Source organism: Schistocerca nitens, chromosome 11 (genome assembly GCF_023898315.1).
Source record: "Schistocerca nitens isolate TAMUIC-IGC-003100 chromosome 11, iqSchNite1.1, whole genome shotgun sequence".
Lineage (NCBI taxonomy): Eukaryota > Metazoa > Arthropoda > Insecta > Orthoptera > Acrididae > Schistocerca > Schistocerca nitens.
Window position 1 is genome coordinate 148,926,128 of NC_064624.1, and position 11,505 is coordinate 148,937,632.

At 53.7% G+C, this 11,505-nt stretch overlaps 7 non-coding genes and 1 pseudogene across 7 annotated transcripts; all 8 read right to left on the reverse strand.

Annotated features, from left to right (window-relative positions):
- Positions 1-4,363: 4,363 nt before the first annotated feature.
- Positions 4,364-4,481, reverse strand: LOC126214015 (5S ribosomal RNA; annotated as a pseudogene).
- An 832-nt stretch (positions 4,482-5,313) lies between these two features.
- Positions 5,314-5,432, reverse strand: LOC126213640 (5S ribosomal RNA). The gene has a single exon (XR_007541302.1). It is a non-coding gene; the product is annotated as a 5S ribosomal RNA (ribosomal RNA).
- An 841-nt stretch (positions 5,433-6,273) lies between these two features.
- On the reverse strand, positions 6,274-6,392 carry LOC126214251 (5S ribosomal RNA). Its single transcript, XR_007541727.1, has one exon. It is a non-coding gene; the product is annotated as a 5S ribosomal RNA (ribosomal RNA).
- Positions 6,393-7,224: 832 nt separating this feature from the next.
- On the reverse strand, positions 7,225-7,343 carry LOC126213653 (5S ribosomal RNA). The gene has a single exon (XR_007541313.1). It is a non-coding gene; the product is annotated as a 5S ribosomal RNA (ribosomal RNA).
- Positions 7,344-8,184: 841 nt separating this feature from the next.
- Positions 8,185-8,303, reverse strand: LOC126214252 (5S ribosomal RNA). The gene has a single exon (XR_007541728.1). It is a non-coding gene; the product is annotated as a 5S ribosomal RNA (ribosomal RNA).
- An 858-nt stretch (positions 8,304-9,161) lies between these two features.
- Positions 9,162-9,280, reverse strand: LOC126214253 (5S ribosomal RNA). The gene has a single exon (XR_007541729.1). It is a non-coding gene; the product is annotated as a 5S ribosomal RNA (ribosomal RNA).
- An 840-nt stretch (positions 9,281-10,120) lies between these two features.
- Positions 10,121-10,239, reverse strand: LOC126214254 (5S ribosomal RNA). The gene has a single exon (XR_007541730.1). It is a non-coding gene; the product is annotated as a 5S ribosomal RNA (ribosomal RNA).
- An 833-nt stretch (positions 10,240-11,072) lies between these two features.
- On the reverse strand, positions 11,073-11,191 carry LOC126213665 (5S ribosomal RNA). Its single transcript, XR_007541324.1, has one exon. It is a non-coding gene; the product is annotated as a 5S ribosomal RNA (ribosomal RNA).
- Positions 11,192-11,505: the final 314 nt, after the last annotated feature.

Below are 11,505 nucleotides of genomic sequence, written 5' to 3' on the forward strand. Positions count from 1 at the left end.
GTCATACGAGACTTTAAAAATGTCACCTCGCCATAAAAACCAATACACCGCCTGCTTGAGGGCACGTTCCAATTGCCGAGGCAGTGGAAGGACCTGCGCGAGATACCACGCCCTGGCCAGAATGGTAGTATTGATCAAGGCGACCTTATCACGAAGCGCCAACGTGCGAGCCGCATAGATCTTGGCAACAGCACGCACCTTGTGCAGCGTGGACCGCCAATTAAGCGCTTCCATGCGTTGCGGGTGAGAAGAAAAAAGCACGCCCAGGACTTTTTGCTGTTCACGGACACAGAACCAGTTCCGCTGTAAGGACCGTGCGCGGGGTGTAAGAGGCAAACAAACAGTCTTAGCAGGGTTAACAATGGCACCTGTGGCTTTTTCAAATCGTTGCAGCGCGCCATATAAAGTGTCAACGTCTTCAGAACGGCTAAGAAAAACACCAAGATCGTCGGCATATGCTTTGCAAATGAGGCGGGTCGTCCCTATCTGAATGCCGCGGCATTCCCGGCCAATAATTCGCAGCAACGGATCTAAAGCTACAGAAAAAAGAGCCATCGAAAGGGGACACCCCTGCCGCACCGAGCGCCCAACACGGAAAGCCGGCGTCAAGCGGCCATTGACACTAACACGGGACGTCGCATTCTGTAAAAGATGCTGTACCATAGTCGTAAACTTAAGACCGAAGCCCATCCGCACAAGAACCTGGCGGAGGTAGACATGGCTAATGCGGTCGAAAGCATTTTTGAAATCAATTAATAAGATGGCAGCTATCGGCAGTCGCGCACTTTTAACAAAGCCGATACAGTCGCGATAGGCGAGGACGGCGTCAAAAATGTTTCGTCCCTGCACCGCACATGATTGACCGTCACTGAGGACCGACGGTAAAACAACCTTAAGGCGTTGAGCCACACAGCGTGTCACAATCTTAAAGTCCGCGTTAAGTAAAGTTATTGGCCGAACAGCGTCAATACAGGGCGTCGCAGACGATTTAGGTACTAAGGTCACTACCCCCTCCTCAAAAGCAGCAGGGATAACAGCACCATCCCGTATGTCATTTAAAAGAGCCACAAAAACATCACGAAAAAGACCATAAAATTTCAAATAAAATTCAGCAGGAATGCCGTCGGGACCAGGCGATTTACACTTAGGGCTTCGTCGGATAGCGTCGTACAGGTCGTCATGTACATAAGCAGCATTTAAATGCGTCCTATCCGTACGGGTTAAAACATTAGGGATGACTTGTAAAAAATCCCGCAACGCATCACAATCAACATCCAGCGCACGAAAAAGGGAACTAAAATGATTAAAAATATCCCGCTCAATGTCGGACTGGACAGTAGTCCGTCCACCGTCGGACTTTTTCCAGGTACTGATGTGCAGACGGGCGCGCCGCCTTCGTTCCCTGGTCAGATGATAAAGCGACAAAGGTTCGCCATCCACAACCCCCGCAGGCTGGCTGCGGACGACGGCACCGTCACTAACAGCACGCAAATCGGCGAGAAGCTTACGCTGGAAGTGTTTAAAAGCGGGCAGCAAGGCAGGCTGTGACGTCACGCGCAGCGCGAGGTCTTGTAAACATGCCTGATGGAAGCGGGCCGTAGCGCGACGCCAACGAGCCGCCTCGCGGCTAAATTCCATCAAAAACCGCCTAATCACCGGCTTGGCCTCCCCGACCCACCACTCCAGCACACTACAGTCACCTCGCCGAGTCCCGATTAATTTGTGCCACAGATTGGTAAAACATGTCACAAAATGGGCGTCGTTCAATAAAGCACAATTAAATTTCCACAGATTCCTTCGTCTGGGAACACAAACCCGAGGCAATAAAAGCTGACAAAGGTAACCGGAATGATCAGAAAACACCACGGGAAACATTTCCGTGCGGCAAATACGGGCAGAAAGCGGGGCAGAAACGTAAATTCTGTCCAGGCGGCTGTGCCCCGTGGGATAAAAATGTGTAAAGTGCGTAATGTCAGGGTTGAAAACACGCCACGTATCAACGAGCTGAAAACTGCGAATCAAGTCGCCGAGCTCGCGACAAATGTTAGGACGAGGCACCTGATCGACAACATCTAATACGCAATTAAAATCGCCGCCTACAACTAAAGCATCCACATTGCGATGTAGCAGCGCACACAATTCCTGCCCATAAAAAGCAGCCCTCGCCGGCTTATCGTTCCCAGACGGAGCATAAACGTTAACAAATACAACGCCCAGTATAGTGCAGCTAACAGCACGACCATTAGGTAAAATGTCAACATTGGAAATAGCAAGGTCAGAACGTACTAAAATGGCAGTTCCTGTACTGTGATCAGGTAAAACATTGTCAATAACAATAAAGTCACTAAAATCGTGTAAAAAGACAAGTGCATCACGCGTCACCTCTTGTAAAAAGACAACATGGCAGTGGTGATCGCGTAAAAAGTCCTTAAAAGCCAGTATCTTGCAGTGGTGACTCAACTTGTTTAGATTAAAAGTGACAATAGTCCACTGGCTAAAATCGGAAGTCATAGACGCACACAATTAAGAGACACACACAAAAGTAAAAACACACATAAAACACGGAATGGGCATATGCACAAAAGAGGAGGGGGCACAGGACACACACTACGTCTCCTCACCCTCCACAACATCCTTCGCCCACTCCGAAGGTTCGAAGGGGGAGAGGGGTGGCAGGGTGGCAGTAGCCGTCACGTCAGAGGCGCCCGACACAGAATCCCTGACGGGCATCTCTACGTCGGAGGAAGGCACCGACACGCGGTCGTGGATAGACGGACCAGCGCGACGTCGGTGTACATCCTCAGCCTTACGTTTCGTCGACATAGGTGCCGCAGTCACAGCCAAGACTGTGTCTGGCGCTAAAACAGGCACGTCTATAGAGGCGGGTTGACTCAACACAGTCCGCAGATGGCGAACAGCAACGTCACGTTGCTGCGCTGCAACACTCACATCAGCTGATTGCGCGTGGCGAGAGGAGGCACGCGGCGGCTGTTGTTGTTGTTGTTTGCGCGGCGGCTGACGCCCGGAGCCGGAAGCCTGAGGCGGCCGTAGCTCCACGTCTAGGTCGCGCCGCGCGGCACGGCGTTGCGACGCCCAAGAAGAGGCGGGGGAGCGCCCTACCGGGGACGGACTACGGTCACCTCGCGTGAAACCCCTGTCGTAAGAAGGGGAACTACTTGCACTGCGGAAGCGTTGCCTACTGGAACTCCGAGAACGAGCTTCATCCCGTTGCGGTTTCGGTTCCACAAAAACATCGCGTAATTCCGCAACAGGAATAGGCTCAGGAACATCAGAGGGTACAACGACGGGTGCAGGCACAGAAAGAGAGGGTGCCGACTGCGACACAATAGGTGCAACAGAGTCCGAAATAGGGCGCGAAACAACATCGGTTACCGATTGCGGCACGGAGTCAGAGACAGTCTCCGACACAACAGCACCCACAACAGGTTGAATAACAGCAGGCACGTTTTCCGAAACCACGGACAAAGATTCCTGGCCGGTAGTCGCAAGAACAGAGACAGTAGCATCAGCAGACATATCCATCGCTTCCGCGGCGGCAGCAAGATTAACATCTGCCGCACGCCGCGCGAGTGCGGGGGGGGCGGAACCCAAGACCGTAGCCGCGACGGAAGCAAAACTAGCTCCTTGCAAATTGGCCTCAAGTGGTAGCTGAACAGGCCGTTTTCGCTTCGGACAATCCTGCCGATAATGTCCTACACCATTACAAAAGGAGCAAGTCTGTGGCTGGCCACTGTACGTGACAAACGCACGGTGACCATTTACCAAAATAAAAGACGGAATATGCTGCCTAACCACCATCTTAACACTGCGCACACCGTTCTCGACTTGAAATATATACGCAGACGACCATTTCTCTTTCACAACAGATAAAACAGTGCCATATGGCCGCAAGTGACGAGAAATAGTGTCGTTGCGAATTTCAAACGGAAGGTTAAATATCCGTATTTGCCGAAGACCAAAACCAGCATGAGACACAGTGACATTACTAATATTTCCGTTAAGGTGTCGAAATCTGCGAACACCGTCATTAACAGAAACAACAGCATCACACAGATCGGAAGATTTCAGTTTTAAGAACACAGAATTTAAAAACGTATCGAACTGAATACCGAGTACATCATTAGTAGACAACAACAAATCCTCAATTAACCAACGATGGATCTCAAAAGCCGAAGGTTTCTCTACAGAACGATCAAACTCGCACTGAACATTGTTCTGTCGCTCTTCACTGTCATCGTAAAGTATATCCATTACTTACAGTCAGTAGAAGTATAGCCACGTGGCAAAGTAAGCAGACGAACGCCGAGGCGCCGCCGGCCAAGTCGCACAAGGAAACACTGCACGCGAGGCACCGAGGTGTTGCCAGGCGGGCAGCCAGCCAAGTACTAACCGGGCCCAATGATGCTTAACTTCGGTGATCGGACGAGAACCGGTGTATTCATCATGGTATGGCCGTTGGCACTCACGTAACGTAGGAGCACGGCAGAATTCGCGTTCGGCTTTTCTCCCAACACACAAAATGTTAGTTTTCGGCCGCATTTGACGAAAGCACTTCCTTCCGCAACAGCCAGTTCCTCGAGGACGGCGCGGGGGGCGCGCCCGGCGTCCCAGCAGAGCGACGGCCGAATTAGCGGGCGCACCGCCGCGTGTGTGAGACGCACTGCTGCTCGTTGCACCTCCGCGTGCAGCCTTCGACACTAGCGGAGGACGCATCTTGTCCCTGGTGTCCAGCGGACGGCCTGTGCGGGGTGTGGCAGTGTCGTGCTGGAGGGCGCCACTGGTAGCGATGTGGGCTTCCTCGCCTCGCCTCGCCTCGCCTCACACACCGGGTGTGTGCGTAGTTTGCAGTGCATTCACACCAGTCCTATCCCTGTCCCCGTCCCGACTTGTCCCGACTTTGCTCGACTGCCGCTCGCTGCCGCTCGGGTCGTGGTCCATATGACAGCGCAAGCACGACAAACGTCTGCGGGACGAGACGAGACGAGACGAGACGACTAAGGAATAAATTCGTGATTACAAATCAAATTTCGAACTCTACACTCCTACACAACAATAGGCGGTGACGGATTTCAGAAATCACCTGCCGATTCGTACTGTTTTGTCGTTTTCAAAGTTTTCTTGGCAAACTTGCTTAGCAAATTCTCCCTCAAACTGAGTTAATTACTGCATTTTCGTACCATTGCAGTAGTTTAAAATGCTTAAGGAAGCATCTTTGTCACAACAGAAAGGTGGTTTGAAAATTGGGCTGGTAGGGGTAGCGACATAAAACAAAAAAAAAAAAAAAAGGAAGGGAGCCAACAGCACCCGGGTTTCCCAGGTGGTCACCCATCCAAGTACTAACCGGGCCCAATGATGCTTAACTTCGGTGATCGGACGAGAACCGGTGTATTCATCATGGTATGGCCGTTGGCACTCACGTAACGTAGGAGCACGGCAGAATTCGCGTTCGGCTTTTCTCCCAACACACAAAATGTTAGTTTTCGGCCGCATTTGACGAAAGCACTTCCTTCCGCAACAGCCAGTTCCTCGAGGACGGCGCGGGGGGCGCGCCCGGCGTCCCAGCAGAGCGACGGCCGAATTAGCGGGCGCACCGCCGCGTGTGTGAGACGCACTGCTGCTCGTTGCACCTCCGCGTGCAGCCTTCGACACTAGCGGAGGACGCATCTTGTCCCTGGTGTCCAGCGGACGGCCTGTGCGGGGTGTGGCAGTGTCGTGCTGGAGGGCGCCACTGGTAGCGATGTGGGCTTCCTCGCCTCGCCTCGCCTCGCCTCGCCTCGCCTCGCCTCACACACCGGGTGTGTGCGTAGTTTGCAGTGCATTCACACCATTCCTATCCCTGTCCCCGTCCCGACTTGTCCCGACTTTGCTCGACTGCCGCTCGCTGCCGCTCGGGTCGTGGTCCATATGACAGCGCAAGCACGACAAACGTCTGCGGGACGAGACGAGACGAGACGACTAAGGGACAGATTCGTGATTACAAATCAAGTTTGGAACTCTACACTCCTACACAACAATAGGCGGTGACGTATTTCAGAAATCACCTGCCGATTCGTACCGTTTTGTCGTTTTCAAAGGCTTCCTGGCAAACTTGGTTAGCACATTCTCCCTCAAACTGAGTTAATTACTGCATTTTCGTACCATTGCAGTAGTATAAAAGGCTTAAGGAAGCATCTTTGTCACAACAGAAAGGTGGTTTGAAAATTGGGCTGGTAGGGGTAGCGACATAAAACAAAAAAAAAAAAAAAGGAAGGAAGCCAACAGCACCCGGGTTTCCCAGGCGGTCACCCATCCAAGTACTAACCGGGCCCAATGATGCTTAACTTCGGTGATCGGACGAGAACCGGTGTATTCATCATGGTATGGCCGTTGGCACTCACGTAACGTAGGAGCACGGCAGAATTCGCGTTCGGCTTTTCTCCCAACACACAAAATGTTAGTTTTCGGCCGCATTTGACGAAAGCACTTCCTTCCGCAACAGCCAGTTCCTCGAGGACGGCGCGGGGGGCGCGCCCGGCGTCCCAGCAGAGCGACGGCCGAATTAGCGGGCGCACCGCCGCGTGTGTGAGACGCACTGCTGCTCGTTGCACCTCCGCGTGCAGCCTTCGACACTAGCGGAGGACGCATCTTGTCCCTGGTGTCCAGCGGACGGCCTGTGCGGGGTGTGGCAGTGTCGTGCTGGAGGGCGCCACTGGTAGCGATGTGGGCTTCCTCGCCTCGCCTCGCCTCGCCTCACACACCGGGTGTGTGCGTAGTTTGCAGTGCATTCACACCAGTCCTATCCCTGTCCCCGTCCCGACTTGTCCCGACTTTGCTCGACTGCCGCTCGCTGCCGCTCGGGTCGTGGTCCATATGACAGCGCAAGCACGACAAACGTCTGCGGGACGAGACGAGACGAGACGAGACGACTAAGGAATAAATTCGTGATTACAAATCAAATTTCGAACTCTACACTCCTACACAACAATAGGCGGTGACGGATTTCAGAAATCACCTGCCGATTCGTACTGTTTTGTCGTTTTCAAAGTTTTCTTGGCAAACTTGCTTAGCAAATTCTCCCTCAAACTGAGTTAATTACTGCATTTTCGTACCATTGCAGTAGTTTAAAATGCTTAAGGAAGCATCTTTGTCACAACAGAAAGGTGGTTTGAAAATTGGGCTGGTAGGGGTAGCGACATAAAACAAAAAAAAAAAAAAAAGGAAGGGAGCCAACAGCACCCGGGTTTCCCAGGTGGTCACCCATCCAAGTACTAACCGGGCCCAATGATGCTTAACTTCGGTGATCGGACGAGAACCGGTGTATTCATCATGGTATGGCCGTTGGCACTCACGTAACGTAGGAGCACGGCAGAATTCGCGTTCGGCTTTTCTCCCAACACACAAAATGTTAGTTTTCGGCCGCATTTGACGAAAGCACTTCCTTCCGCAACAGCCAGTTCCTCGAGGACGGCGCGGGGGGCGCGCCCGGCGTCCCAGCAGAGCGACGGCCGAATTAGCGGGCGCACCGCCGCGTGTGTGAGACGCACTGCTGCTCGTTGCACCTCCGCGTGCAGCCTTCGACACTAGCGGAGGACGCATCTTGTCCCTGGTGTCCAGCGGACGGCCTGTGCGGGGTGTGGCAGTGTCGTGCTGGAGGGCGCCACTGGTAGCGATGTGGGCTTCCTCGCCTCGCCTCGCCTCGCCTCGCCTCGCCTCGCCTCACACACCGGGTGTGTGCGTAGTTTGCAGTGCATTCACACCATTCCTATCCCTGTCCCCGTCCCGACTTGTCCCGACTTTGCTCGACTGCCGCTCGCTGCCGCTCGGGTCGTGGTCCATATGACAGCGCAAGCACGACAAACGTCTGCGGGACGAGACGAGACGAGACGACTAAGGGACAGATTCGTGATTACAAATCAAGTTTGGAACTCTACACTCCTACACAACAATAGGCGGTGACGTATTTCAGAAATCACCTGCCGATTCGTACCGTTTTGTCGTTTTCAAAGGCTTCCTGGCAAACTTGGTTAGCACATTCTCCCTCAAACTGAGTTAATTACTGCATTTTCGTACCATTGCAGTAGTATAAAAGGCTTAAGGAAGCATCTTTGTCACAACAGAAAGGTGGTTTGAAAATTGGGCTGGTAGGGGTAGCGACATAAAACAAAAAAAAAAAAAAAGGAAGGAAGCCAACAGCACCCGGGTTTCCCAGGCGGTCACCCATCCAAGTACTAACCGGGCCCAATGATGCTTAACTTCGGTGATCGGACGAGAACCGGTGTATTCATCATGGTATGGCCGTTGGCACTCACGTAACGTAGGAGCACGGCAGAATTCGCGTTCGGCTTTTCTCCCAACACACAAAATGTTAGTTTTCGGCCGCATTTGACGAAAGCACTTCCTTCCGCAACAGCCAGTTCCTCGAGGACGGCGCGGGGGGCGCGCCCGGCGTCCCAGCAGAGCGACGGCCGAATTAGCGGGCGCACCGCCGCGTGTGTGAGACGCACTGCTGCTCGTTGCACCTCCTGTCATTCGCAGGGCGCGTGCAGCCTTCGACACTAGCGGAGGGCGCATCTTGTCCCTGGTGTCCAGCGGAGGGCCTGTGCGGGGTGTGGCAGTGTCGTGCTGGAGGGCGCCACTGGTAGCGATGTGGGCTTCCTCGCCTCGCCTCGCCTCGCCTCGCCTCGCCTCGCCTCGCCCCACGCCGGGTGTGTGCGTAGTTTGCAGTGCATTCGCACCATTCCTATCCCTGTCCCCGTCCCGACTTGTCCCGACTTTGCTCGACTGCCGCTCGCTGCCGCTCGGGTCGTGGTCCATATGACAGCGCAAGCACGACAAACGTCTGCGGGACGAGACGAGACGAGACGACTAAGGGACAGATTCGTGATTACAAATCAAGTTTGGAACTCTACACTCCTACACAACAATAGGCGGTGACGTATTTCAGAAATCACCTGCCGATTCGTACCGTTTTGTCGTTTTCAAAGGCTTCCTGGCAAACTTGGTTAGCACATTCTCCCTCAAACTGAGTTAATTACTGCATTTTCGTACCATTGCAGTAGTATAAAAGGCTTAAGGAAGCATCTTTGTCACAACAGAAAGGTGGTTTGAAAATTGGGCTGGTAGGGGTAGCGACATAAAACAAAAAAAAAAAAAAGGAAGGAAGCCAACAGCACCCGGGTTTCCCAGGCGGTCACCCATCCAAGTACTAACCGGGCCCAATGATGCTTAACTTCGGTGATCGGACGAGAACCGGTGTATTCATCATGGTATGGCCGTTGGCACTCACGTAACGTAGGAGCACGGCAGAATTCGCGTTCGGCTTTTCTCCCAACACACAAAATGTTAGTTTTCGGCCGCATTTGACGAAAGCACTTCCTTCCGCAACAGCCAGTTCCTCGAGGACGGCGCGGGGGGCGCGCCCGGCGTCCCAGCAGAGCGACGGCCGAATTAGCGGGCGCACCGCCGCGTGTGTGAGACGCACTGCTGCTCGTTGCACCTCCGCGTGCAGCCTTCGACACTAGCGGAGGACGCATCTTGTCCCTGGTGTCCAGCGGACGGCCTGTGCGGGGTGTGGCAGTGTCGTGCTGGAGGGCGCCACTGGTAGCGATGTGGGCTTCCTCGCCTCGCCTCGCCTCGCCTCGCCTCGCCTCGCCTCACACACCGGGTGTGTGCGTAGTTTGCAGTGCATTCACACCATTCCTATCCCTGTCCCCGTCCCGACTTGTCCCGACTTTGCTCGACTGCCGCTCGCTGCCGCTCGGGTCGTGGTCCATATGACAGCGCAAGCACGACAAACGTCTGCGGGACGAGACGAGACGAGACGACTAAGGGACAGATTCGTGATTACAAATCAAGTTTGGAACTCTACACTCCTACACAACAATAGGCGGTGACGTATTTCAGAAATCACCTGCCGATTCGTACCGTTTTGTCGTTTTCAAAGGCTTCCTGGCAAACTTGGTTAGCACATTCTCCCTCAAACTGAGTTAATTACTGCATTTTCGTACCATTGCAGTAGTATAAAAGGCTTAAGGAAGCATCTTTGTCACAACAGAAAGGTGGTTTGAAAATTGGGCTGGTAGGGGTAGCGACATAAAACAAAAAAAAAAAAAAGGAAGGAAGCCAACAGCACCCGGGTTTCCCAGGCGGTCACCCATCCAAGTACTAACCGGGCCCAATGATGCTTAACTTCGGTGATCGGACGAGAACCGGTGTATTCATCATGGTATGGCCGTTGGCACTCACGTAACGTAGGAGCACGGCAGAATTCGCGTTCGGCTTTTCTCCCAACACACAAAATGTTAGTTTTCGGCCGCATTTGACGAAAGCACTTCCTTCCGCAACAGCCAGTTCCTCGAGGACGGCGCGGGGGGCGCGCCCGGCGTCCCAGCAGAGCGACGGCCGAATTAGCGGGCGCACCGCCGCGTGTGTGAGACGCACTGCTGCTCGTTGCACCTCCGCGTGCAGCCTTCGACACTAGCGGAGGACGCATCTTGTCCCTGGTGTCCAGCGGACGGCCTGTGCGGGGTGTGGCAGTGTCGTGCTGGAGGGCGCCACTGGTAGCGATGTGGGCTTCCTCGCCTCGCCTCGCCTCGCCTCACACACCGGGTGTGTGCGTAGTTTGCAGTGCATTCACACCAGTCCTATCCCTGTCCCCGTCCCGACTTGTCCCGACTTTGCTCGACTGCCGCTCGCTGCCGCTCGGGTCGTGGTCCATATGACAGCGCAAGCACGACAAACGTCTGCGGGACGAGACGAGACGAGACGAGACGACTAAGGAATAAATTCGTGATTACAAATCAAATTTCGAACTCTACACTCCTACACAACAATAGGCGGTGACGGATTTCAGAAATCACCTGCCGATTCGTACTGTTTTGTCGTTTTCAAAGTTTTCTTGGCAAACTTGCTTAGCAAATTCTCCCTCAAACTGAGTTAATTACTGCATTTTCGTACCATTGCAGTAGTTTAAAATGCTTAAGGAAGCATCTTTGTCACAACAGAAAGGTGGTTTGAAAATTGGGCTGGTAGGGGTAGCGACATAAAACAAAAAAAAAAAAAAAAAGGAAGGGAGCCAACAGCACCCGGGTTTCCCAGGTGGTCACCCATCCAAGTACTAACCGGGCCCAATGATGCTTAACTTCGGTGATCGGACGAGAACCGGTGTATTCATCATGGTATGGCCGTTGGCACTCACGTAACGTAGGAGCACGGCAGAATTCGCGTTCGGCTTTTCTCCCAACACACAAAATGTTAGTTTTCGGCCGCATTTGACGAAAGCACTTCCTTCCGCAACAGCCAGTTCCTCGAGGACGGCGCGGGGGGCGCGCCCGGCGTCCCAGCAGAGCGACGGCCGAATTAGCGGGCGCACCGCCGCGTGTGTGAGACGCACTGCTGCTCGTTGCACCTCCGCGTGCAGCCTTCGACACTAGCGGAGGACGCATCTTGTCCCTGGTGTCCAGCGGACGGCCTGTGCGGGGTGTGGCAGTGTCGTGCTGGAGGGCG